The 5,933-nt window shown below is 35.8% G+C and overlaps 1 long non-coding RNA gene across 1 annotated transcript; it reads right to left on the reverse strand.

The window, feature by feature from the left end:
- Window positions 1–808: 808 nt before the first annotated feature.
- On the reverse strand, window positions 809–4,824 carry LOC136853263 (uncharacterized). The gene is made up of 3 exons (XR_010857401.1): window positions 3,813–4,824; window positions 3,482–3,653; window positions 809–987 (listed from the first exon to the last, which is right to left on the reverse strand). It is a non-coding gene; the product is annotated as an uncharacterized lncRNA (long non-coding RNA).
- Between the last annotated feature and the right edge of the window lie 1,109 nt (window positions 4,825–5,933).

The raw sequence follows: 5,933 nt of genomic DNA on the forward strand, positions 1-5,933 counted from the left end.
CTTGAATTAAGGTGTACTGTAGTAATCATTTTAGTTAAATCACTCTGTATAACTCAAAATTACTCAAGTGGCAGCCCATAAGTACTTTGTTTTTGGTTACCATGGTTTTCTCAGCCACAACATTTTTCAGGAAGGCAATTATATTCATATATAGAAAGTGTGGCTTATTTTAAACCATTTTTCAACAAAATTTGTGTTTTTAAAACAAAATCTGCTCCACACTCCAGCATTTATACTAAATTATACTAAAGATTAACAAGGACCAATAAGCAGTAGTGATCTCGTCCTTCTATAAGTCAAAATTACCTTTAGTTTAATACCAATTTCAAATACTGATTGACTAACTTTTCTTTTCCCATGGTGGCTTTAAGATTTAAGATTCTCCGCTACATGAAATGCCTAGGAAAAAGGATCTTGGTAAAGTACCAGTCTACCTGTTAGCAATAGTTATGCCAATGAGAGGCAATTTGGGTTTAATTTCAAGCAAAAACAATGCTCGCAGAATTTAATCTAAAGCTAAAACCAGCTTCTGTAAACAATTTCAGTCTCATGATACTGATAACCTTTTGATTATCAGCCATTTCTAAAACGTACCTAGAAAATAATCGGATAAAAAACTCATGAAGGAAAAAATGCCGTTTTTCTTTATTACTGTTCTTATGATCACGCCTCTTCGAGACCAACAGGTTAACAAAAACAAGCAATTGGGCCGTAATGACTGACGAGAGGTGACAAAGGAGCAGAACAATACCAAGAATTCTTTCCAGTCCATTTGTCTGTAATTGTTGATGGAACCTGATGAACCGAGGTTTGGTTCATAACACTTTTCCTCTACACTAATGTAAATAAGTGTTTGGTCATCCTGTTAAGTTATTATACCCTGTACTTTCTTCCTGGCAACAAGAAATCACATGGAACTGCTATGCCTCTTACATTTCTGTTGTCCAAATTTTGGATCTGAAGCCAGCTTGTGAAGATTCCAGCATTCTGTTGGGAGTAATTATAGAAAAAACAGTCTTAAACTTAAGAATAATGATTTTTAATCTTGAATAAGATTGACCCAGTCATATACAAGTCAAAATAACCTTAGAGATTATAGAGATTGCTTGTGTGGTGAATAAAAAATGTTCTAACATTTGAGAAAACTAAGGCAAAGATTCGTAGCACTTTATAGTGTAACTAGTGCTCAAAAATATGAGAAGTTTCCTAGCACTAACAAAGGTTAAGTACTGAATCATCTGGAATAAAAGGAAAACTAGCATTAGGCACCGCTGATTGGCAATTTAACCAAATGTGGGCAGAAAACCAGAAGATTCACTAACTCCGAAGGTGCAGGCACAGATGGCTTATAGTATTAGGTTTCCTGTTTATTTAAACAGATTGAAATATGCCTAAACAGTCCTTATTGTCAAGTATATACTGGAGATGAGAAAGACTACTCAAACTGCTAAACACTATTAGGAACACAGCTGGTATCCCCAGGGGTGAAGAATACTGCAGAAATTGCAGTAGTAAGAACCGGAATATGCAGCAAAAACTGCAAAACCAGAAAAAGTCTTAAAAGTTTACTAATTAGCAAAGACCTTTGGACATAATAAAGGATTCAATGTTAAAAAAAAAAAAACTGAACCTAAAGTATCAGTTTTCGTAAGAGATTAACTAATACCAGTCAATTACTTTCATACTGCATTTACTGCTGAAAATACAACAAACAAGCCACTAATAAAAGACAGAAGAGTGAACACTACAAACTTAGTGCACCATAAATATAGAAAACTACGCTAAGAATATAACATACCCCTGTTATCACGAGGAGATACCTACAAGCAAGATGCAATACTTCCGTATAGCAGAGTTTTTGTCATTAAGACTTACATTTATTTTCAAGTCAAAATTTAAAATTTCATAGTCCATTACTTTTAGCTATTACGGCATGAGCGCGCGCACGCACGCACATGTACATACATTAAACTTAAGCCTTCCATATACACAAATTTGAAGCTCAAGCCTCACATACCCACTCAAAGACCACCTCCAAGCCGTCCTCTTCCCTCCAAAACGACACACAACTTTCGCCTACAGTCCCTCCCACACGTACGCTAACTCTCGCTTTAAAGCCTACAAACAAAGTCTAAAGAAAACTGACTTGAAGCCTACCCCTTGCACAAAAAAGGCCTCACGCAAAAATCTTGTACCTTAAACCGCCCCCCCCCACCCCCTCACAACACAGACTAAGCATTGAAGCCTCCCCTCCCACACGCGTGAACACACAAAGCCTCCCCCTCCCCGACACGCACAAAGCCTCATGCCTTTTCAAAAACTAAGTCGAACCTGAAAATATCAAGTGGTATAATTAATACAATTTAAGCGGTCCTGCACATGGCAGACAAAGTCTACCATGTACAGTCCCTTGGGCCACCTTTGCCAGAGCAGCACCGCCACCCAGACAAAGGTGGCCCCATTTGATAGATATACTTAAAATCTGCAATGACTTACACCTAATGACAAATCTATAAAATTAAAAACCAACTAGAATGGCTAAAAATTTACGGTTTCTCCGCATTTAACCTGGTTTATATAACTAGCATATAATCGTAAACTAAAAAAATTACGGTTTCTCAGCATTTAACCTGGCTTATATAATTAACCTGGCTTATATAATTAGCATATAACTAAAATATAATTTAACCTGGTAAAACTAGCATAAAAAACTAAAAATTACGGTTTCTCAGCATTTGACCATATAATGGTAAACAAAATTATATAACCTAGCATATATAACTAGCATATAATGGAAAAAAAATTACTAAAAATTAAAAATTACGGTTTCTCAGCATTTAACCTGGCTTATATAACTAGCATATAATGGTAAACTAAAACATTACGGTTTCTCAGCATTTAACCTGGCTTATATAACTAGCATATAATGGTAAACTAAAAAATTACGGTTTCTCAGCATTTAACCTGGCTTATAATACTAGCATTTAATGGTAAACTAAAAAATTACAGTTTCTCCGCATTTAACCTGGCTTATATAACTAGCATATAATGGTAAACTAAAAAATTACGGTTTCTTCGCATTTAACCTGGCTTATATAACTAGCATATAATGGTAAACTAAAAAAACGGTTTAGAATTTAACCTAGCATTTATAAAAATTTTGAGGATTTTGAAAACTAAAAAATTACAGGCAATTATAATTTAAAACTATTAGGATGCCTATTAACCTGTATTTAATGGTAAACTAAAAAATTAGGTTCAATTTCTGTTATAATTTAGCAAAATAGTAAACTAACTAAAAAGTTTTAAATTTTGATAACTAGGCAATAAATTTAAAACTATTAGGATGCCTATTAGTATTTTGCTTAGGTTCAATTTCTGTTATAATTTGCAAAATATTAAATAAAAAAGTTTAAATTATAACCCAATAACCCTACACTGCATATCAAAAATAAAAAACTGCTTTGATGAAATTACATACCTCCAGAGAGTCGTCCACTGACCAGACAAAGTGTAACCAACTCCAACTTCCGTTCTATTAACCACTAGTTTAATTCTTAACATTCTTCGCTATCACCAAGAACCTCTTAAACCTCTTCATCACTACAAACGTCAAATCTTCAGATCACAAGGCTACGCTTTTCACGAAAAACCTGAAAAAACGTAAAATCAGAATTAATATAAAAACGGATAAAATACAAATAAAATGAACCAAAACCACAGACATTAACTATTAACGAAGCTGACATCCCTAACCATAATCAGTTGCGACAGTACATCACAAACACTACCATTTATTACCAACTACTTACACGAAAACAAAGCTCGGTTGAAAATTCTGCATCGCCTATATTCAATAACTTAAACCGCACTAACACTGCAGATGACCAGACAGCAATGGGTTACTAAGGCCGCTAACAGCTCCGAGACCACAAGGCGTTTCGACGGCAAGGACTTAGGTGCTATGGTTGTTAGCCATGGACGATGGAGGGAGAGACACAACTGTAGATTACTTATTGTTTAAACTGTTTTTTTTTTTTTTTTTTTTTAGATAAAATGATACTGTAGGGATACGCTAGTTATTCTCTGATGGTAACTGCTATACAGGGAATATCAGCTGTATAGAGCACCGAAGAGAGAAAAAGAGTAAAATGTCTTTTTTTACAAATATGCACACTATCTCTGGGCATCGTAAAAACAGCGTTAATGTAAACTACGAATAAAATATCTTTTGTGGGTATGAAGGAACGCCTAAGCTTTTATACAGATGTATAATTGAAAGAAGTGACAAGAGGGGCTGTCCATTTTTACTGCTTCATTTCAGCCGATTCCGCCTGGTTTTACTCTCAAGGAAACAAACTCAACCATATACTCGTATTATATGTATAAAGCTGATGTTTAATATGCTCTCTCTCTCTCTCTCTCTCTCTCTCTCTCTCTCTCTCTCTCTCTCTTCTTTATCAGAACCCATTTCAGCATCGTCAAATTCTTCATATCGTACTAGCTGATTTTACCCCCTCACCAAATGGCATGAGCAACATTCCGAGTCAGCCTAGAGGGCACCTGTAAACGATATACAATCTTCGCAGCACAGAAGATCCCTGATGGGAGATGCAACACTATCCCTAAAACACCCGAGGAGCACGTCCTAGAGTCCTTGGAGAGTAAGGGGATCCTTGCAAGGAGCAAGGGATCCTACAGACCGATGCAACATAACCATCAGGATAATGGCTGACAAGTTTAGATAAACCGGTTTGGTGTTGCTACTGAGGACGAGGGGAAGTGGGTCTAGGAAATCAGAAGTTCATTTTCTCTCTCTCTCTCTCTCTCTCTCTCTCTCTCTCTCTCTCTCTCTCTCTCTCTCTCTCTCTCCTTCTGTTGATATTAAACAACATAACCATCCCCTACATCATAAAATGGTCACGTGATCAGGCTAACACTGCTTTGTACTTCCTTTCAAATTGTAGTCCCATAAGTAGCACTTCGATAAGTTTACTTTTTCTCTCTTCTTCTCCTCCTCCTCCTCCTCCTCCTCCTCCTCCTTCTTCTTCTTCTTCTTCTTCTTCTTCTTCTTCTTCTTCTTCTTCTTCTTCTACGGTATTAAACAACATAACCATCCCCTCAGTCGTTAAATGGTTACGTGAACTGCCTGGCAAATTTTAGTCTCATAAGTAGCAAGTCCATAAATGAGAAATGAGTGAGAAATTTCAGTAGCTCATTCAGGCATATATACCACTTAATAATCCGGCAACACATTTGCATCAGAAATATCTGTTTATTTTGTTAATAGCCAACTTACGTCCTGCTGAATTATAGCCTGGCGTTTGTATCGTGGTTGTAACCTTGATGTACAAAGGAGCATTTATCTACGTCTAATCATTATTCTGTTCACGTAAATGTTTACGTAACACGTATGGAATTTTCCCGGTGCCTGAAGACAAATGATTGACAATATTTATTGTATGAGGTTTGACACCATTTGCCAAAGCCTCTCTTTTGGTTAATAGAAAGCAAAGATCGATTAATGTATGCTTTCGTGATATTCTACCTACAGTGAAATAGTACGTTTTTTATCACGTTGAACGCTTGCACTCAGCTGCTTAATTTGTAGTACATTCTGATAATCGTCAGAAATCAATAGGAAACTTATAAACGTCATACAACTTCATATTCCTTTTACACGCAATTTTCCTGTAGTTTATGTACGAAACGATGATTACCTAGTACTAGCTTTTAATTTAAATGCTATTCGGTTCTTAGCGCTTATACTAAATAATAAATATGTTTATGTAGCAATTTTAATGGGCAGTTGAAATGAACGAATGTGAAAGACCACTTTATTCTGTTCCATTTGAATGGGAGGTATGTTGCTATAATAAAGGTAATGAATAATGCAGTCGACTCCAAATTAAAAATATTTAAGAGGAGTTCAT

This window comes from Macrobrachium rosenbergii, chromosome 27, assembly GCF_040412425.1.
Source record: "Macrobrachium rosenbergii isolate ZJJX-2024 chromosome 27, ASM4041242v1, whole genome shotgun sequence".
Lineage (NCBI taxonomy): Eukaryota > Metazoa > Arthropoda > Malacostraca > Decapoda > Palaemonidae > Macrobrachium > Macrobrachium rosenbergii.